The sequence below is a fragment of the Oryzias latipes genome, chromosome 3 (assembly GCF_002234675.1).
Source record: "Oryzias latipes chromosome 3, ASM223467v1".
In the NCBI taxonomy this organism is placed as follows: domain Eukaryota; kingdom Metazoa; phylum Chordata; class Actinopteri; order Beloniformes; family Adrianichthyidae; genus Oryzias; species Oryzias latipes.
The window spans coordinates 3,155,086-3,177,716 of record NC_019861.2 but is presented as its reverse complement, the minus strand read 5'-3'; the positions used below and the strand labels follow the sequence as shown (position 1 = coordinate 3,177,716).

Genomic DNA, 22,631 nt, shown 5'->3' with positions numbered 1-22,631 from the left:
GTGGAAGGATTTCACCAGACAGACAGACTGAGGTCTGAAAACCATCTGAGCTTAAATACTGCAAAGTAACTCTTCATTTGTGGTTGAGAGCTCCGCCCCTCAGCCCAAACGCCTCATGACTTTGCTTCTACCGCGTTCACTTCATTTCCCTCTAAAAGCTGATGTTGACACTTGCATGCTTCACTTCTCAGAGCGGTGCTTATTGTCCAGAGCTTCCATCCTGATGTCTTCTTTATTCACTAAAGCATTCTGGGATCAGAAGTGATCAATGACCTTCATCTATTACTCTCAGCTGATCAATACAGGCTCACTACATAAATCATTTGCCTCCATTTAACCTTCTGCGTCCTCTTCTCTCTGTATTTATCCTAGTCTACCTCCCCCTCCTCTTTGGTCTTCCTCTAGTCCTCTTTCCTGGTAGCTCCAACCTCAGCATCCTTTTACCAACGTTCCTCCTCCTAACGTGTCCAAACTATCTCTATCTGCTTTCCTGCATTTATCTCCAAAACACAAACTGTTGCTCTGAAGGATTCAGTGCAGGGCTAGAGCTGCATGGTTACTGACAACAGGAAGTCTGTACTACACCTGAGTACTTTTTCACTACTTAAAGTCCCTCGGTTTGAGCTCAGGAACGATTGACTGAACAAAGCCATTTTTCAGAGATGGCTTAAAGCACAAAGTTCTTGTAGGAATGTCCCGATCCGATCACGTGATTGGACATCGGTTCTGATCACATGGTTGATGACGTGATAGAAAATCATATGGATCACCACAATTTATTGTGGTGCTAGTTTGAGCAAGAGGCACACAAAAAGAGTTCAGCTAAGCTAAAATAAAATAATCTAAGCAAAGCTCAGCTAAGATAAATTAAGATAAACTAGCAAGATGGATTCAGACTGCCAGTATCAAAAACTCTTTAAAAAGGTTTTAACCCTTGTTCTATCCTAGGCACTTTAACATTGGGAGTTGGGTCATCTAGACCCACTAGACAGTGTTCTGAACCTTTTTTCTTCAATGATTTGTGATCTTCACTGGTGTCCATGGATTACATGAAATCTTTCCACCTTTATCCACCTTTGTTATGGTAGGGAGAACACGTTAATGTAAGGGGGGGTCATCTAAGATAGCACAAGGGTTAAACTGACAGCAAGTGTCTCTTTTGGGTTGTCTTAACACAAACAACAGTGTTAACAGAAAAAACAATTGTTTATATTGTTTCTTTTTAATAGAAACAGCACTCTCCGTGCTGCTGACAGAGAGAGACAGTGAGACGCTGTCCCCTTAAGACCCGATCCTTTTTTAATTTTCCCCTCAGGGCCCAATTTAGCAGAATTACCTACTGTGGTAATACACCTAAAATGTGATGTCCATTTATCTGGATGTCAGGACTGAAGTGGTTGAAAAAAAAGAATTCCATATTCTCTTAAAAACAACCAAAACTTACAACACTCCTTGTGGACCCCCACCTCTCTTGGGCGTCTTCCTCCTGGGCGGGGGTTGCAGGCCCCTGCCTTGATTTCTCATGGACCAAGTGTGTGCTGGGTGGGTTGCAGCCTGGAATGTGGGGCGGGACTCCCTTGGGGGGTCCTGACCCTTGCCTGGGGTCGGGGTAGGGGGATTCTCAGAACTCCTGGGTGGTGGTGGGCTGCTCGTCTGAGCTCTTCTGGGGCGGGGCCCCGCATTGGGCCCTCCCGGCGCGGTGGGGGACTGCTCCTAAGGTTGGGCTGGAGCTTGCACTCTCTGTCCCCCCATGCCTCCCTGCTCTCTGGCTTTGGGGGCCCCTGTGGCGGTCCTGCTGGCCCAGGCCTGGGTGGCAGATGTGGTCGCCCAGGGGGCGGTTGTTCTCTTCTCTGCTACCGTGCGGGCGTTGGGGGGGAGTTGTAGCTGCCACTGGTGCTAATGCGGGGGTCTTGGTGTGGGGATGGCTGGACACTCTCCCCCCTTCTTTTTACATTCCATCATCCATCTTAGAAAGAACAAAAACACTCCCTTGAGCACAGGTGTTAGCTCACCTTTACACAAATAGTTTGTGTGATTGAAGGAAATGTTTCACACTAGTTGGTTTGAATGGATAAGTATGTGTGTGGGAACATTATCTGTATTGTGTACATGTTGACATGTGAACATTTTTGGAGCCAACAGGTATGTTTAAAACATCTTAGTGTGTTTGGACAGGCTCCGCCCCTTCTATACCTACCCTTACCGTAATGATTATAAACATCCAGTAACTTGTTGCTTTATGTTGCTTCATGATTTTAGCCCCCCCTGTATATATTCACCCTAGTACACCCCAACAAAAAACTGTTACAAATATAAGTAAGATGATTAAAGTTTAGTATATATTACAAAAGGGGTTTATTCAAATATACACCTGGCTTTCCAGTAGACTTATAACCAATGTTGTAACAGGAAAATATGTCCAACACAAGAGGCCTTCAGCTCTCATCTGTTTGCTCTGTCAAGTTCAGGATGCAGAGTCAGATTGACGTCTCCTCCTATAATGATTGTGGAGTCAGACTGAACCGAGAGTGAGGTGAAGAATCTGTGAAAGAAGGAAGAGTCGTCAACATTTGGGCCACAGATACTAGCTATACAAAAGTCAATATTCTGAACTGAAATGTTAATAATTACAAATCAGGCTTCTGGGTCAGTATGAGTAGATTTAATGTTTTTATTATTTAGGACAGAAACTCCTCTTTGTTTGGAGTTGTATCTAGCAGAATACATGAATGGAAATTATGAGCAGCACAGGAGATGATCAGCTGATTTTACAAGTGGGTCTCCTGCAGTAAAGCTATAACTGCTTTTAGACCATTTAGGTGGTTTAACACTTTCAGCTGCTTTGGCCCAGAGCCAAGTCGTCACACATTCAGCTAACAATGTTAAGACTGGACATAACTACTCTAACCGGGAGACTATAAGGCTAAGTAATGCGTGTGTGCCAGTCGGTGTGCGTGTGAAGCATGTTTTTAGACGGTGGGAGGAAGCTGGAGTCCCTGGAGAAAACCCACGAATGCACAGGGAGAACATACAAACTCCACAAAAAAAGGTCCCCCATTGATGTTCTGGTTCAAGTCCCCCAGCTGCCATGGGCCTTCTTGCTGTGAGGCAAGAGCGCTAACCACTGCCCCACCGTGCAGCCCCACTCATGACCTTTTTAAAGTTATAAAACCAATGCTTTCATGTATTTCCGAGTGCTAGCAACTCCAAGCTATTGTAGCTGACTGGCAACTATTGCTGACATCATTGAGTGGGAGTAACCTTGGAATTCTAAGACACTATTTTTCTATAACTCTCTGCCGTACGGGTGGTTGAAGAATTCAGATACGGCCTAACAATCAGCCTGCAGAAAGGAGCGTACACGTATCACATGAACAGCACCAATGGGCTGTTCTTCAGCCAATGAGCCCCAGGTGTTCTGCTTTGAGGAAAAAGTGCTGTCCCAATGACCGCTTACTGTGTAATTAAAAATGACTGTCACTCCTGTTGGTTTCTCAAAAACTATTACCTGCTTCATTGGGTTTCCATGCACACAAAAAAAACTTCAAATCTGAGCTTCTCATCCCATCATTCTACAGGGAGTGACTGACTGTTGGGCCGACCGTCAAATATTATATATGTTATATAAACCAGCCGAGTCTTTTTCTTTGAAGCAACATGTTACAAGAGCAGCAAGATAAACACAAGATGTGTGCACTGCAGGAGTGTGAGAATATCAGTGAAGGGAAGGGAACTTTTAATAAAAACCAGTCATGGAAAGACTGAGACAACTTTCATCTTCCACCTTCCAGTGCGCTCTGAAACTGTCGCAACCGTGCTCCGTCCTGATCAAACCTCCCCGTCTTTCTGATCTCTAACCCGGGTCTGATGATCAAAGAATGAGCCAGCTTTCTTTAGCTCAGTTCTCCGACTTTTTAACAACTTGTGATGTGAAAATAAAGAGTCAACACTTTGGTTCTTACCAGGATTAAACTGAAACTCTAGTTGGAATTAATCTGCCTCATTGAGCCAATCCAGGCAGGTAAACAAGATCCTCAAGAAGACACGCCCACCGCTTTGTTTAGGTCTGACTCTGGAGAAAACAAACTTGTCTAGCCATCCGTCCAACCAACCATGCATCCAACTGACCATGCATCCAACCAACCATCCACGCATCCATCCATCCATGCATCCATCCGTCCATCCAACCAACCATGCATCCATCCATGCATCCAACCAACCATGCATCCATCCATGCATCCAACTGACCATGCATCCAACCAACCATCCACACATCCATCCATCCATCCATCCATCCATCCATCCATCCATCCATGCATCCATCCATCCAACCTACCATGCATCCATCCATGCATCCAACCAACCATGCATCCAACTGACCATGCATCCAACCAACCATCCACACATCCATCCATCCACACATCCATCCATCCATCCATCCATCCATCCATCCATCCATCCATCCGTCCATGCATCCATCCATCCAACCAACCATGCATCCATCCATGCATCCAACTGACCATGCATCCAACCAACCATCCACGCATCCATCCATCCATCCATCCATCCATCCATCCATCCATCCAACCAACCATGCATCCATCCATGCATCCAACCAACCATGCATCCAACTAACCATGCATCCATCCATCCATCCATCCATCCATCCATCCATCCATCCATCCACACATCCATCCATCCATCCATCCATCCATCCATCCACACACACATCCATCCATCCATCCATCCACACATCCATCCATCCATCCAACCATGCATCCAACTGACCATGCATCCAACTTACCATGCATCCATCCATCCATCCATCCATCCATCCATCCACACATCCATCCATCCATCCATCCATCCACACATCCATCCATCCATCCATCCATCCATCCATCCATCCATCCATCCACGCATCCATCCATCCAACCAACCATGCATCCATCCATCCATCCATCCATCCAACCAACCATCCACGCATCCATCCATCCATCCATCCATGCATCCATCCATCCAACCAACCATGCATCCATCCATGCATCCAACCAACCATGCATCCAACTGACCATGCATCCAACCAACCATCCACACATTCATCCATCCACACATCCATCCATCCATCCATCCATCCATCCATCCATCCATCCATCCATGCATCCATCCATCCAACCAACCATGCATCCATCCATGCATCCAACCAACCATGCATCCAACTGACCATGCATCCAACCAACCATCCACGCATCCACGCATCCATCCATCCACACATCCATCCATCCATCCATCCATCCATCCATCCATCCATCCATCCATCCATCCATCCAACCATGCATCCAACTGACCATGCATCCAACCAACCATCCACGCATCCACGCATCCATCCATCCATCCATCCATCCATCCATCCATCCAACCAACCATGCATCCATCCATGCATCCAACCAACCATGCATCCAACTTACCATGCATCCGTCCATCCATCTATCCATCCACACATCCATCCATCCATCCATCCATCCATCCATCCAACCATGCATCCAACTGACCATGCATCCAACCAACCATCCACGCATCCACGCATCCATCCATCCATCCATCCATCCAACCAACCATGCATCCATCCATGCATCCAACCAACCATGCATCCAACTTACCATGCATCCGTCCATCCATCCATCCATCCATCCACACATCCATCCATCCATCCATCCATCCACACATCCATCCATCCATCCAACCATGCATCCAACTGACCATGCATCCAACTTACCATGCATCCATCCATCCATCCATCCATCCATCCAACCAACCATGCATCCATCCATGCATCCAACCAACCATGCATCCAACTTACCATGCATCCGTCCATCCATCCATCCATCCATCCATCCATCCATCCATCCATCCACACATCCATCCATCCATCCATCCATCCACACATCCATCCATCCATCCATCCACACATCCATCCATGCATCCCACCAACCATCCATCCATCCATCCATCCATCCATCCATCCATCCATCCATCCATCCATCCATGCATCCCACCAACCATCCATCCATCCATCCATCCATCCACACATCCATCCATCCATCCATCCACACATCCATCCATCCATCCATCCATCCATCCACGCATCCATCCATCCACGCATCCATCCATCCAACCAACCATGCATCCATCCATGCATCCCACCAACCATCCATCCATCCATCCATCCATCCATCCATCCATCCATGCATCCCACCATCCATCCATCCATCCATCCATCCATCCATCCATCCATCCATCCATCCATCCATCCATTCATTCATTCATTCATTCATTCATTCTGCATCATTTAGACCAGTGTTTTTCAACCAGTGTGCCGCGGCACACTAGTGTGCCGTGGGAGATGGTCAAGTGTGCCGTGGGAAATTGCCCTCATTAACTGATCTAAAAACATTTACTATCTCCAGGATATCAGCTCTGTGTTCATCCAAACAGGCCCTGATAAAACACTGAGGAGTTAGGAATATAAAAGATCGTAAAATACTTTTTCTTTGCGTTTATTTTATTAAGGACATTTTGATAAGAATGACGCGATTCAGCTGCACCTTCGGCTGTATTTTGGAAAAGTCCCGTCCCTTTACTGTCTCCACCAATCATCCCTGGGGGGGTTAATCACATGTCATCGGTCTGACCAATCAGAAGTGGTTAAAGTCTTCACTTCCTTGTCCTGATTTAGCTCGTAAAGTTGCTCAGTTCTAACAAAAATACCAGCTAAAGGTCGTCTTTAGCGGTGTAGCTTTCCACAGAATCCGGTATCAGACCGTGGAACAAGTGAAGAAAACCATGAAGCTCAGAGACGGGAGTCTGTCTGACATCACTACATCTCCCATGATGCATTGGGTTGTGAGAGTGACAGCGCACAAGGAGATCTGTTGTTAAACGTCTTGAAACCAACGAACACACAACAAACTGTTTTTAAATCTTCTAACTTAACTTTTATTGCATCTTTTAGAAAAAAACAGCTGTAGTTTCCAGTTATTTCTGACACAATTATCTCAAAAATGCATGTGAGATTGTGGAGGGGCTGTAGATCAATACAGACTATGAGTTTCATCTTGTTTTTTTTAATTTTTGGATGCTGGTGTGCCGCGGGATTTTTTTTAAGGTTAAAGTGTGCCGTGGCTCAGAAAAAGTTGTTTAGGTTTAGGAAGGTGTCTGCAGGGATTAGCCTCATGTCTACGAGCAGAACTCGGACAAGGCTTTGGCCTTTGAAAACATTAATCCGAGGCAGAGATTATCTGGCTTCAGAGATGGTTGTGGGTAACCTGTCTGTGTTTTTGACGTCGCCAGGGATTATTTTTTTTCTGTGCTGAGACATCTGTGCTGGCAGTGCAGGGCAGGCAGCAGTGGTAGGGAAAGAGCCAGTTGATGTATAAAATTGAGTTTTTATTTAAGTAAAGCAAAAGTAGTTTGACTCACATGTTTATAAAACTGCAGAAACTGACTGAAACTTATTTTATGAAGGTCTGAATCATCATGTTGTCCGCCCCCCCTGGTAAATTTATTCCTAGTTCAGATTTTTCTTTCCCAGTGTTGGTGGAGATGTCTGCTGATACTGAGAACTGCAGATCCTCAGACTGTTTTCTCCAAATTAAAACCTGTCGTCTTCAGAGTTTCTTCTGCAAAGTTTACGACCAAACTTATTGCCAATGTTCAGATAAACATCACCGGAAACTCTCTGGAGGGCTTTGGTCTGCATCAGATTTGTTTTTATCCCAGGTAGTCAGCTTTATTTGTCCCAACCGGTTTTGCCTAAGTCTGCCGCCCCCTAAAAGACCAGCTGCGGTGTGCGAACATGGCCAGATGATGAAGGTCTGAAGACTGATTGTGGGGTCTGATTGTGTGTATATTCATTATCTTGATTATGTAAAAAGCATGCTTGGCCATACAGATTAAAATTGGTTAAAGAAACATATGTTTTGTCTTTGATTCATCAGCAAAGAAAGCCATCTGCCTGGCATTTGGAAGATGGAGATGGGCTCTTCTAACCAGAATAAATCAGAAAAGCTCACTTTTCTCTGATCCCAACAGTAGAGACTGAAATCCGTTGGATGGTTGGTCAATAATGGAGCATGAAATTATCTTCTGAAACATTTGGTGTGTCTGCAGGCGAAAAATGAGCAGACCTGTACCATGCAGGTGGTCCACACAAATATTAAGGTCGTAGATCTCTTAACAAACTCGGAGAGAGAAAATGTTCCTGATTTTTTTTTTACAGGTATGCTGCGGGCGACAGGTCGTAGTGAACACTTATATAACACCTAAGACTAAGTAAGAGGAAAGTAGGTGAGACATAGAGGAGTCTTACAAATTTTTTTATGTTTTCAATCTCCTCCTTACCCTGCATACTGCACGAGGAGCCCGTTAGTGCTGTCATGTGAGATGTGTGCCTCGCTTGTGTGCGGCTTGACTGTTAGAAAGGAGGAAATGAGACAATCGGAGTGTAATTCGTGTAAAAGGTTCTACAGGCGTCCTACGGGCACCTACATATCACATGTCCCCCCCAATAAGGAGGCAGTACTCACACTTTATAATGACTAGAGTGAGACGTTAGGACACTGGATGACGGCACTACCTGTAATTCATAAGTCATGCAACATACATAGTCCTTAGAAAGCTTTACAATACATTTACCACACATCACAATGGTGCGTTCCATTTCCATGACGTCTCTTGAGATGGCCGTATGAGCCACAGGGGAACTGCAAAGCACACCTGTGCTTCCCTTAAGAAGGGGCTGCTCCTCTCTATGACCCTCCGGAAACCTGCAGCACCTGTACAGGTCAACCATTGATTTTGTATGAGAAACAATACTGAATGACCCCTCCCACCTGTTGTTCTAAATAAGAAGGACCCATTGGTCCCAAAAAGCTGCAATCCCATAAAGTTCTATAGAGAAACAAACAGCTCTTACTCATTGGTCAGAATAATCAATCCTGCTCTGATTTTTATCAACATGTTTTTATGGTTTCAGTTCCTTTATTTTTTTGTTCTGGTTCTTTTTTGTTTCTGTCATGTTTTGAGTTCGTTTCCTGTTTTATTTTGAAAGGCTTCCTGTTATGTTGTTGCTTTGAGTTTTACTTTTGGTCCCCTTCTGCCCTCATTGTTTCCACCTGTGTGTCGTCTGTTCTGAATGTATTTCAGTCCTGTCCTTCCCTTCCTCCTGTGCTGCTCCACAGTTTGACGTATCTTGAGTTCCTGCATCTTATAATTCTATTGTTTTAAGTTTGCCTGCCTGCTGCAGAGGTTTTTGGTTTAGTTTAGTGTCTTAAAGTTCCTGTCTCCCCTGGAACCCTCTGCCTCCTCATCCTCTCTGCACCTTCCTCCTTCTGACACATGTTCTTCATAGTCCCCCTTTTTATTTTGTTAATTTCTTTTACAGTGCAAGTTATTTAAGTTAAAAACTGACCAATCAGATGCCTTAAAAAAGTAGGTGCTGTTGAACGTTCAAAGTGTGTTGATTCGCCTGCTTTAAGGGGTGTGGCCTTCTAACATGCTTACGCCTGATTGGAGAGGGCGGTTGCCCTTGAAATGTAGGACTCAGACCAACACAGACCAATAAGGAGGACTGGTCTGGTTCCAACATGGCAACCGACATATTGTGGAAAAATTGATGTGTATTAGTTGGAACCAGAAGGAATGCATTTTGTATGGGTGACCTCTCACTTGCACAGTCCAGTTCTCTTATACAGTCAATGGGGTCAACCTCTCCTACTGGAGACTATAGGAAAATATCCGTGGTTTCATTTCCTCTGCTTGGAGTCAACTGCTGTTCACACTGGAAGCCAGAAACCACTTCAAGAGTCACGTTGAAGTTAAAGACTAAAACATTTAGCATGGTTTAGTGTTTGAAGAAAGCTGAGATTAACAGACGTCAGAAAGCTTCAACAGAAACCAGAAAATACCCAGGAAGACTGCTGTCCCTGAAACATTTCAGTGTGTGATTGTGGAGCGCCTCAGCTGTCGACCGAAGATAAACGGGGAGCGTTCAGATAAAGCTTTAAAGTCTTTTAACTGTTAGAAAGAATCAGAGAAAAATGAAACATGGAGGAAAGTTGAGATAAAACGATGTGAGGATGAGATGATCTTCAATAGTTGTAGTGCTGGAGTCACCCTGATGTGCTTTAAAATGACTCAAAACCCACCAGAGCTGATGGGTAAGAATAGGAGATAAAAGACATAGAATTTAGGAGAAATTGTTAAAGAAATACCTGCATGTTTTTACACACATCATGAGCTGAAGCTCCAGAAAAGGATGCTGAAGGTGTGAATGTTGTTCCGCATTCCCACAGCCGAGCCAGCAGTGAAGGCAGTCCGGACCCGAGCGGTTCTGCTGCCTCACCTGTGACGCTGCAGCTGGTTTTTCGGTTTGTTTCTTTGTCGAAGCCTCCTCATTATTTCCTCCGCGCTGACACAGGTCACCAGCAGGTCAACGGGAAACCAGCATGCCATGAACAAATAGAGCGAGACGAGCTGTGATCAGGCGCCAGTGCCCCCCCCTCGCCCCCCCGCTGATCCTTAAAGAGCAAACAAGCAGGAGAGCAGGATGGAGGAAAGATGAAAGCCTCATAATGGCTCAGACCTTTGTATAAATGTGGAAACATGAACTCCTAATCCCCTTTATGAATGATTCAGCATCCATTAAGCTCCTGAATGCAGGAATGGAAGTGGCTGCAGCAAAACTCAGACTTCATCTCCTGGAGGCCGACTCCCATCAAACCTGCATGAGAATCTTTCAGCAGCCTTTCGGTCACATCTCCAGTTTCCTGCATATCTGAGGACGTTCTGCTGCTGCATCAGAGCAGTTCTGAGAGTTCTGACCACCAGCACCTGCTGACTCTGCTATGGAAACAGAAAAAGTCTTGCTTGCTCACCGCAGGTCTGGAAGGATAAGCTCTGACCAGGACAGAAATGGAAGAAAAGTGGCTCGTCCTGCTAGACCTCCATTCAACAGCTCCTCACCGAACCTAGTTTACCCATCATGCAATTGTTGCGTCTTTTTCCTTCATGGAGAGCCCATCTGCTTTCACACTGCAGTGAACCGCACCAGAGTTCATCTGCAGGTGAACATAGACTCTGGTTCTGAAGAGTTTTCTTGTTTGGTCCAGACCCAACTTAAAGCCATTTTTCAAACCAAGAGGGCCATCAGAGGAAACCGGCAGAACCAGCTCTGGATCAGACCAGGATCCAGAACTAGATGGGATCAGAAGCAAACCTGTCAGAATCCAAACAAGTAAGAAACACAAATCAGCCAAAAACAAACAAAACCATAGATATCTCCCCAATCTCCCAGCTTGTAATGAGAGGATCCCGATAGACGAGGTTTCAAATGTTTTTGTGAAGTGCATCATCATCATCATCATCATCATCATCATCATCACCTGAATGGGGTATTTAAAAGGTGAATGTGGGCTGCATCTCATTCCATTTGTGTTCATCATGGATGAGATTGTGACAGGAAGCAGAGCATAATGTGATGGAGCTCTGATATGAAGCACTCAGTTCTACTGTAGCGTTCATTATTCCTCCTGTTAGACAGCGAGCAGGGAAAACTCTCCGTCTCAGCTGACCCCCCCCCCCCCCCCACAGGGGCACACAGCAGCATCAGCATCCGCCTCAATCTGAAGGTGGGATTTAATCGCATGACATGGACCTGTTAAGTGAAGCTCATTGTGTCTGCGGGGCTTTTGTTGCATTAAAGCCTTCCATGTAATCACTGGAACTGAATGAAGGAGCCGTCGCCATGCCAACCCACAGGAAGCACAAGAATGGGCTGCATTCACTGAACTGAAAAAGAATGAAATCTGTCGTTGGCGTAAATTTACTCCCACATTCTTCACAGAGGGAGGGGGCTTTACTTATCAGAGCCTGTTTACCTCAAGGTTTGGTTCGGAAACATTTCAAAGTATTTGTGAGCTGCTGCTGCTGCTGCAGCTGTGGCCTCTGCTGCTGCTGCTGCTTTGGCCTCTGCTGCTGCTGCTGCTGCTGCTGCTAGACTGCTTCTTCTTCTGCTGCTGCTGATAGGCACCTGCTGCTGCTGCTGCTGCTAGACTGCTGCTGCTGCTGCTTTGGCCTCTGCTTCTTCTTCTGCTGCTGCTGATAGGCACCTGCTGCTGCTGTGGCCTCTGCTGCTGCTGCTGCTTCTATGGCTTCTGAGCAGCAGAGTTATGCCGATGAGACAGTAGTAATCTAATCTGGTGATAGTTGCTGGTGAAAGTGCAGCAGATTAAGAGAAGAACAACCCTCCCCCCCCACTCACACACAGGCAAACACACGTTACACACACCCATACTAAAATACACAAACACACACACACTAAACCACATTCACTCACACACATGAACTTATAAACAGAGACACCAAAAAAACACACACCCACATGCATCCACACACACACAGTTACACACACCTAACCACACACACTTGCACATTGGTGGTTGTGTGGTCAGAGATGAATGACAGCAGTGACTTTTGTCACTGAGGTCAGTTGAGACGTTGGTAGGGGCTCATCTGCAGGTGCTGGACCCTCATTGGTAGATCTGGTCTGTCCATGGACTTGGACTTCTGGATCCTGGTTTTTCTCCAGCTTCCTGTCTCGTTTTTGGGGTGCAGAGCAAACAGAGGATTGATGAGGATAACGTTGTGTAAATGTCAGAGTGTGTGCTGCGTGTGCGTTTGCCCTTCCACTGATGTGTGAGTCTCAAACAGCTGTCCCCCCCCCCTTCCTCAAAATGATCTTCCACAGGTTCCACAACACACCGTCTTCCAGAATTTAGTTCTTTCTTTAGATAAAATGCAAATTCACAACGCAAGAAAGCAGACTTTAAATTCCATTGAAATAAAAGCAGTTAGACGCTTTATAATTCACTTGAACCAAAATGAATCTTAAAACTGTGAAACCAGCTTCAAATAGTTTCTACCAGACAAATGGAAGAGATGACAGGAAATGACTCTGTTCTGATAGCAGCCTCCGCTGACATCAGCCAGCATTACTGAACGTCAAGGGAACCTTTTCCCGCCCCCATTACCCCACCGCTGGCGCCCTTGAGCAAAGCCTCCACTCAAGCTGCTCCAGTGAAACGGCTGAGTGTTACAGCTGGATCTGTGGCTCCCAGTAGAAAAAAAAGAGAGTCATTGAACTTTAGGTTTTACTTTGAAAGATTCCTGTTTCCTGTAGAAAAAGTGGACGAGTCTTTGATTTGACTCTTTCTCTTCAAATACTTGAAACTTGAAGCTTTTAAATCTCCAAAGAAACTGTGCTGCACATGACTTTTTTAGATGCTGTGAATGGAGACCATGAAGAATTGAAGTAATTCCTTTACCTTCAAACACACACCTCCATTTTTCACGCTCATACCTCCCCAAAGCCCCCAGGCTCATCTCAATATGGGTCTTTTCTCTGTTTCTCCTGCTGGGGTTCTCAGCTGTCCTCCTCTATTTCAGCGCCAGTTACAATTCAGAGATTCAGACCCACATTCATCCCAACACCGACTCCAGCTGAGAAACTTATGGGATGTCTAGCAGAGACACTCCCCTTCAGCCTGACAGAAGGGTGAGGAGACGTTTCTTGCTTTTCTGAATTTCAGCTTTCAGAGGTTTTAGTGTCTCACAGAATTTAGTGTTTCAAAGGTTTCAATGTTTCAGATGTTTTTAGTGTCTCTAACGTTCCTGTGTTTCAGGAGTTTTGGTGTTTCAGGAGTTTAATATCTCAGAAGTTTCGGTGTTTCAGATGTTTCAGTTTGTTAAGAGGTTTGGGTCTTTGGGTCAGAGGTCACGTGTTTCAGAGGTTTTTGTGTTTTTAGTGTTTCGGATGTTTCAGTATTTCAGAGGTTTTGGTATTTCAGACGTTTTAGTGCTTCAGAGGCTTCAGTGTTTTGGTATTTCAGAGGTTTCAGTATCTCGCCGTGATGATGGACGCTGACAGTGGTCCCAGCATCGGCTACAGCGTTTTTTTTGGGCGTGTTTCAGCCCGGACGTGCACGTGAACCAACACGGATCTCTCCTTTTTCTGTTCACTGGCAGCACCCCCCACCCCCACCCCCACCCCTGGTAAAGCAGCTTTAATTGGCTTCTGTTGTTTCACTCAGAGATGTGACTGCGGCCTGCAGCCGTTAAAGCGCTGTCAGTGCACAAACAGCAGCCAGGACCTCCTGCTGCTGGGAGATCACCCCCCCCCCCCCCCATCCCTCCCTCACACACACACACACACACACGCACACACCTCCTTCTGGCTGCAGATCAGACTTGTGCAGGAGGAGCGTTTGTCACAGCCTGCGTCAGACTCTTCTGTTTTTTGATGAACATGCAGCAGAGAGGAGCGAACACGATGAGGATCTCGTCCCTCTCCTGTCTCCGCCCCCACACCCCAAGCATCGCTGCAGCGCTCCTGACTCCGCCCCTCTCCGTGGAGGACAGACTGAGAGAGGAGCAGGAACTGCTGCGTTTGGGGTGTTCGCTCATGTTCCGGTGCATCCCTTTCATTTGTTTTGTGTGAATCCGTCTCAAAGGTCTGACGCAGGAACGCCGACTAACCAGCTGGAAAACCCCGCTGAGCTGAGCGCTGCAGCTCCTCAGACGTCAACCGTCTTGGTGGATTTCACAGACGCTCAGGATCTGACAGATGTTCTTCATTTTAAACCTTATTGCTCCCAATACAACCTGGATCTTTTACAAACCACAAAATCCAATCGTGACCTTTTCTGGATGCTGGGGCGCCACAGAAAACCACCATCATTAACTTCTGTTGAAAAGCTAAAATACTTCTTCCAGCTGCTGCTCTCCTTTCAGCACCACTTCTGGTCTTCTGTGCTGTTGTCTAAAGTGTCTCCTCACCAGTTGTTCTGTTTCTTCTCCAGAGCGGATCTTCTGCTGGAGCGTCCTGTCCACATCTCTGGCTCCGACCCTCGTCTCTCCAGCTCCCTGTCCCGTCAGGAGGTCTGAGGAGGAGCTTGCTCCGGTGTTGACGTCAGGTGAGGAAGATGTCTTTTTGTGCTGGAAGGCATTGGGGATGTCCTTCTCTGAAAGCAGCATCATGGGCAGATCAGTACAGCGGCCACAGTGGAGGAGGAAGGGGAGACTCGGCTAAAACGTGCCAGTGCTGTGTTTTCCAGAAGATGTGGCTCACGGACTCACATGTGATGAGTGGAGAGTTGCTGGGAGAAGATCTGAGCTCTGATGTTGAACTTGTGTGCAGCTGCCTTTAAACTGACAGGAATGGTCGTTGTTGGGTTTGGAAAGCTGCAGTTAGCAGTGATGAAAGGAGGCTGGGAGCTGAGCTGCATAGTTTGTGTGTTGTGTGTAGTAGTTTTGTGTGCTCAGCAGCGGGACATTCCTGTTTCTGATGGTTCAGCATCTGAATGCTTGGATGCCGGCCTCTTTTTCCAGGTCAGAGGTCATTGGATCACATGTTTGTGTGAGTTTGTGAGATGAACCGAAGAAACATCACAAAAATCCAAGTGCAGAAATCTCACAGCCCCTCATGTTGGAGAAGCTTTGTTAACATTTAGAAACAAAGAATCTAAGTGGCTTTGACTTTAACTTAATGTAACTAAGCAGTTCTTCATCTAGATCAGTGTTTTTCAACCAGTGTGCCGTCAGAAATTCCCCTCATGAACTGATCGAAAAACATTTACTATCTCCAGGATATCAGCTCTGTGTTCATCCAAACAGAACCTGATAAAACACTGAGTACTTAGGAATATAAAAGATCATAAAATACTTTTTTCTTTGTGTTTATTTGATTCTATTAAAGACATTTTGATAAGAATGACGGTACCGTGATTTAGCTGCAACTACAGCTGTTTTCTGAAAAGTCCCGCCCTTTTAACTGTCTCCACCAATCATTCTTGGGGGGCTTGATCACATGTCATCAGTCTGACCAATCAGAAGTGGTTAAAGTCTTCACTTCCTTGTTCTGATTCTGCTCATAAAGTCTCTCAGTTCTAACAAAGATACCAGCTAAAGCTCGTCTTTAGCGGTGTAGCTTTCCACAGAATCCGGTGTCAGACCGTGGAACAAGTGAACAAAACAATGAAGCTCAGATAAGAGAGTCTGTCTGCCATCACTACATCTCCCATGATGCATTAGGTTAAAGTGACAGCATATCAGCGTACAATGAGCCTTTCTTTGTTAAAGAAGTTTGTTGTTTTTCACCCATGAATTGTTTGCTTTTTCTTGTCCTGTCCAGCCAATGAACACACAGATTGTAATAGAAGCTGAACTTTATTGAGTTTTAGCAAAAGGGACGAGAGGAGGCGAGACAGAGAGTGAGGGGAAAAGGGGCGTGATAATACAAGGTCATGGGATAAGATGCACGTCATACCTAAATTATATGCATTGTTGCTCGTTCACACACCGTCACACAGCATCCACACAACGTTTTTCAAGTCTTAAGCATATCTATACAAATTTAGCTGCTTCCCTGCTCGACAGGCACTCAGCCCAGCCCCTCTCAAAAAAAGGGTTACGGTAGTTCAAAGAGCGAATGACCTTTGCTGTCGCTGACCAAAGCCCCAGTGTTAAAGTTTAACGCATCATTTAAATTTCGCATGTTAGACGTTTGTTGTCATGTACATTTTATTTCTTGGAAACAATGACTTTTCATTATCATTATTACGACTTAAAATCTACAGTTTTAAATTTACAAGAAAAAAGTCACAACTGTTACATTTTGAGAATAAAGTTGTGTATGTTTGACTTTAAAAGTCGTCAGGCTAAATTTACTGACAGCCTCTAAATTCTTTCAGAAGAATTCTTCAGATTTAGCTCCACAGAAGTCATGCCTTAGGAAACGAACTTTCAGGTTTGTTCCCAGGATGCACCGGTCAGAAAACTCTGTCCAAAAACTTCTGGAGACATCCCAGAATACACCACAGTTGCCAGTTGCTTTTCCAACTGAATTGTCAGGGAGCAAACGTTTAAGTAGGATGTAGGATGTTATTGTGGGAAAATTCCTCAATCACTTCATTGAAGCTGTTTGGATGGTGTAGAAGCAAAGTGACTTCAGGCAGTACACGCTGAGGGATTTGTAAAATGTCAGGTTTTGAATAAGCTGGACCCAAAAGCAGACAGTTATTAGGTTAGAAGATGTTCAGTTTATTGAATTGAATTGAATTTACTTTATTTATCCCACAATTGGGAAATTCTTTCTCTGCATTTGACCCATCCTCTGGGGGGAGCGGTGAGCTGCAGGCTGGACAGTTGGCTGGGGAGAGCGGGGATCGATCCGCCAACCCTTCGGTTGTTGGACGACCCGCTCTACCACCTGAGCTAAACTGCTGCCCGTTTATTGATGCGATGAAGAGGCAACTGGCGGATGGCCAGTAGGTCCAGAGTAGGTCTTTGATGGTGTAGAGTGGATGAATCCAGAAGGATCTGATGAGGCTTAGCTTCAAGTGACTTGGCTTAATGTGGCCTGGTTTGGGTTGGCTGTAAGGGGCTTGGCTTAGCTTGGCTTTGCTTCAACCAGCAGAGATTGGTGTATTCTTCCATAAAGAAGCAGACGAACCGACAATGGTTGGAGGGCGTGATGGACTGATAGAGGTCTGATTAGATGTAGAACAGGTGCGTGTGACCAGATCCTCAGGCAGGTGTGCGAGGGCGACCCCGACACCTGACAGTAAGATGTCATCTGGCTCAAAGATAAGTGTGTCAACGAGAGAAACAATATCAAACTCTGATAAATGCTGTGAACAGATTATTATTTCAGGGTCAGAAGTCTGAGACTCATTGACCTCAGAGAGATCGAGGAGAACTGGATAGATTGTTTCACCAAAGATGTAAAAACATTTTGGATTTTCTCCTAAAATGTATTTTGTGAATGACTGTGGTTTGAAGAAGAGTGAACTCTTCTTCATGTAGAAACATTGTACAAGTCTTGCGTTTAGTTTTAAAGTCCTGCCAAATGTGACTGCTCATCTGTGTTCATGTTTGAACTTCGACTAGAACTGTCTTCTGATGTAATTGACTCAACATCATTGAAATCTCCAACACAACTATATGCATCTTTGCTATTGTCATCAATATCATCATCATTTTCAAGTTCTTTAAACTGAGTAGCTATATGGAAGTGCAAGACTGCTAACTTCCCTGTTATATGTCTTTTCAATTGACACATCTCTGGGGAAGCAATTTTGTCCAAAATCCCAAACATCAAACTCAAACTGGGATTCCAGCCTTTTGCTAGATTTCCCCTCTGGGGAAAATTGGGCCTTTCCTTCCTTTAGAAAACCTGCTTGAATGTTGACTTTCACTTTTCCTAAGTGCTGAAACTCCATTTTCAGTGTGAATCCATCCAACTCCAGCGTTTCTTATGACCTGTTTTGATCGACTTACTGACGGGTTTACTGTTTCTGGCATTTCTTGAGTGTGATCACTTTCCCTTCTAAGTTTTTTTTTTCTTTTACTAGTCCTGTCCAACAGCTGAGCTGAAAGCCTCTTGTGTTGGACATATTATACTGTTACAACAGGGGTTATGGATATTCTGACAAACCAGGTGTATATTTAAATAAACCCCTTTTGTAATTTAGGCTAAACTATATTCATCTCACTCATATCTGTAACAGCTTTTTGTTGGACTGGACGGCAAAGAAAAGAAGGGAAGAAGAGAGAGAGGGATGCCCGGGGGGGTAGGAGGGTGATTAAAGGGGAGGGGGGGTAGAACCATGATGCAGCATAAGGCAACAAGTTGCTGGATGTTTACAATCATTACAATCAGGTTTATAAGTAATATAAATCCAAAAAGGGGGCGGGGCCTGTCCACACACACACCCAAATGCCACAAACATGCCTGTGGGTTCCAAAAGAGCCCACATACAAAACATATCAACATGTTCACATCACAATACAACTGTTGTTCACACACGCGCACTTATGCATTCGGACCAACCCGTGAAATATTTCATTTAATCACACAAACTATTAGTGCAAAGGTGAGGTAGCACCTGTGCTGGAGTGAGTGTTTATGTCCTTCTAAAGTGGATGATGGAATGTAAAGAGAAGGAGGGAGAGTGTCCAGCCATCCCCACACCGAGACCCCCGCCGCGGCAGTACCAGCAGCCAGGACCCCCCAACATCCACACGGCAGCAGATAGAGAGCAACCACCCGCCGGTGATCACATCTGCCACCCAGGCCAGGGCCAGCAGGACCGCCACAGGGGCCCCCAGAGCCAGAGAGCAGGGAGGCATGGGGGGGGACAGAGAGTACAAGCCGCAGCCCAACCAGAGAAGCAGCCCCTCCGCCGCGCCGGGAGGGCTTTCCCTTCTAAGCGTTTACTAATGCAACTCCGTATGATGGAAGATGACCTGCAAGCTGAGCGTCCTCCCTGAGCAGCTCATCTTCTCCAAAAGACAATAGTTTGGGGGGGTATCAGTTCAGGACTCGATCAGTGAGATTCCCTCTGCACTTGTGCCACTTTCCTCAAATCTGTGATTAGCTTCACCAGTCAGCTGCATTTATCAACCTCCAACCTCTTTCCACTTCATAGCAATTCTCCACGTACCAGGCCTGTTCTCCAGTAGAACCGGTTCTAGCTGGTTTCTGTGTGCTGAATGCCTGTATGTATCGAGTTGAATGATTTTTTTTGGTTTTCCTTTTTCACTCACTCGTCTGATTTGTGGTTTTTTGGATCGTCTCATGGGTATTAATTCTTAGAAGTGAGATGTCAGTTCATTTGAATTTTAACATGGATGTGAGAAATGAGGAAGAAAACACCAGTTTGATGATGAAGGCTCATCACCAAAGACTGTGCGTGGAGAAGACGGCTGGTGACCATAATCCTCAGCAACCATTGGCAAAGATGAGGCTTCATGGAAAGATTCTCAAAGGTCTTTCCCAACTTTTGTGGCTTTTCTTCTAATATATTTCATTTCAATAGGCATAACTTCTTCCTACCTTAAAAATGTTAACAACATAAAAGATTCAGAAGATTCTTCTCCATGAACCCTGGAGCATTACCACCAGCTGATTTTCACCCGAGCAAAACCCTTTACATGAATTTCAATGTGCCGTGTGTTAAGGAGTCTGTGCCTTTTCCAGGGAAGTCTCCCATGTCCCGGGAATGGGGGGCCAAAGACCAAGTTACTAGTATTAGTTTATTTTTTTAAGGAAGTTTTAGTTCTCAAATTCCTAATTTTCAGTAGTTTTTGAGCGTGTTGTTTCCCATACCACAGTTGAAATAAAAGAAAACCACTCTGATTAATCATGTGTTGTCATGTTTTGATATATTTTCTATGCCAATTACTTTTTGTTGGGTAAATTATATCTGGTAAAAATGGCAAAATGAAATTCGGAAAAAGTGTAACTTTTTATAACGAAAGTGTTCCATGGTTAAACATACAACAGGACGCATTACCATCCCCTCCATCCCCCTAACACAGGGGTCTCAAACTCAATTTACCTGGGGGCCACAGAAGGCAGGGTCTAGCAGAGGGAGGGGCGCAACTTCAACACACAGAAACACAACTGGTGAGTGTCTGAGAGCCAATAAATCTGTATGGAACATATATTAAACTATTAACTATACTCTATTAGTAACTGTTTTCTGTAGAAAATGTACTTATGAAACTCTCATTCAACTAAAATAAAATATAATTGCTCCCAATTTTGAGTCTGTGTTGAATGTTTTTTTAATTTGCTCTTTAAACCACAAATCAGTAAAGGAAAACAAAAATCAGTAACCATTTTAGGATTTTCTTTCTTATGACTTTTTGCACGTTTAAACCCCGGTCACAAGTTCTTGTAGAGCAGCCGGTCAGCCACTCCTATATTTTTATACTGAATTTAAACTGTGGCTCCTAAAAGAACAGGCGCTGTTCACTGGAGATCAGAACAATCGATTCCTGAGATCAGAGAAAGGCTTAAAAACTGATGGACGTTCATGTTGGAGACACCAAACATGTGCAGCCAAGACGCACAATAAGTGTGTTTGAGATCACCCGGGTGGACCCAACGCTGCACAGATCACCTGGTGTGAGACGGATGTTTTTGTTTTTGCTCCAACTGTCAATCATCACAAAAATATCACCAGAAAGGGGCGGAGCAAGGCGCCAACCTACGCGAACACAGCTGGAAATTTAGCACTACACTGACTGCAAGCTGCCCATGACTACAAAACATTGCATTATGGGAAATGTGTCCTGACGGTTTTTGTAGTTGAATGATCAGTTAAAATAATTTAAAATACCTATTGCGTAAAAAAAGGCTACATACATTACAAAACATTAAAATAAATATAAAATATATAACAACACAGATCATACTAAAGGGGGAGAGGCAGATTAAAACTAAATTGAATGTTAAGGACAACTCCAGCTTCCTGTTCTCCTTCAGTCTCGCTGCAGCTTCATGATTGTAAGTCCCTCTGATCATTTTCTGATCCGTTTTCAAAGCATTCCCAGTCTTTTTATTTATTTTAAATTATGGCTGTGCCATTTGCTGGAACAGTTTCAGCAGAGCGGCAGCAGTTCATTAGAAATCACCTGAGATGTGGGCGGGGCCGTTGGCACAGAGCAACCCCCCCCCGCTGAGAGCTTGTTTTCCACTTCACAAATAGGATGTTTTTTGTCTTCTCCTGATTCACAAGGATTTGAATATAGAAGTACTCAGAAAAATCCAATTTTGACTTTTATTGTTTTTTTATGTCTTCCATCCCCAAAAAATGAAACTTTTTTTGTCATTTCTTTTTCAAAACTTTGTTTATTTTAAACTCAGGGTTTTTATTATTCAGCTTTGCAGTTCCTGCTTTTTCTGCTGTTTTTCTAGTCTTTGTTTGACATTAAAACCAGTTAGTTTGACGTTTCTATGATTTAATTTCCTTTAGTTTTACGACTTTAGCTGTCAGCGCTCTCACACACGTTTTTACATGAAATGCATTTCTCCCACTTTTGGTTTGTTTTTTCTTCCTGCTCATGTATGTAGAATTTCAAACTCCACCGTGTTGATTAGGAACGAGAGCTCTGCATGTGTGTGTGTGTGTGTACTGCACCATCGTGCAGAGCTTTGGCGGGTTTGCGATGATGACTTGAAGGAGGCAGCTTTGCCTGCCGTGGGTTATTTGGAGTTGGGGAATAGACGGCCTCTGAAGTCGGCGTAGCGGCAGAGGTGCTGTCGGCTCCACCGAGCAGCTGAGAGAATTAGCTCAGGAGCCTGTCGCTGCTTTTGCTGCCTTTAGAGCGTTCTGTCGGTTTTAACGGCGTGGGCGGCTGCACCCGCTGTTGCGAAGCATCAGCCCCTCCAGCAGTCGTACCCACCTGCGGGTTGGTGAAACCTGGCACTGTTTTCCTTTACTCAAAACACCCTGAAACCTGAGCAAACAAAACACAAACTTTCCTGGTTTTCAGGGTTAATGGGGTTCACCACAGGGAACAAACCCAAACCTGGTGGCTCCCCTAGAGAAGAACAGGCGTGTCTGCATGGAGCTGGCTGGAGGAGGAAAACACATCGGTAGGGCAGTCGACCTCTGATCGGTAGATTGCAGGTTGGATTCCCGCCTTGCCCGTGGAAGTGTCCTTGGGCAAGACGCTGAACCCCACATTGCCTCTGGTGGAAGGTTGCTCAGCAGCGGAGTGAATGT

The 22,631-nt window shown here is 45.0% G+C and overlaps 1 protein-coding gene across 3 annotated transcripts in view; it reads left to right on the top strand.

The window, feature by feature from the left end:
• Positions 1-22,631, top strand: part of LOC101160540 (LARGE xylosyl- and glucuronyltransferase 2) — a 110,843-nt gene that overhangs the window by 19,029 nt on the left and 69,183 nt on the right. For all 3 annotated transcript variants that reach the window (XM_023950603.1, XM_023950611.1, XM_023950607.1), the window contains one exon: positions 14,916-15,029. The gene's annotated coding sequence lies outside the window, so the exon portion shown is untranslated. The remainder of the gene's footprint in view (positions 1-14,915; positions 15,030-22,631) is intronic.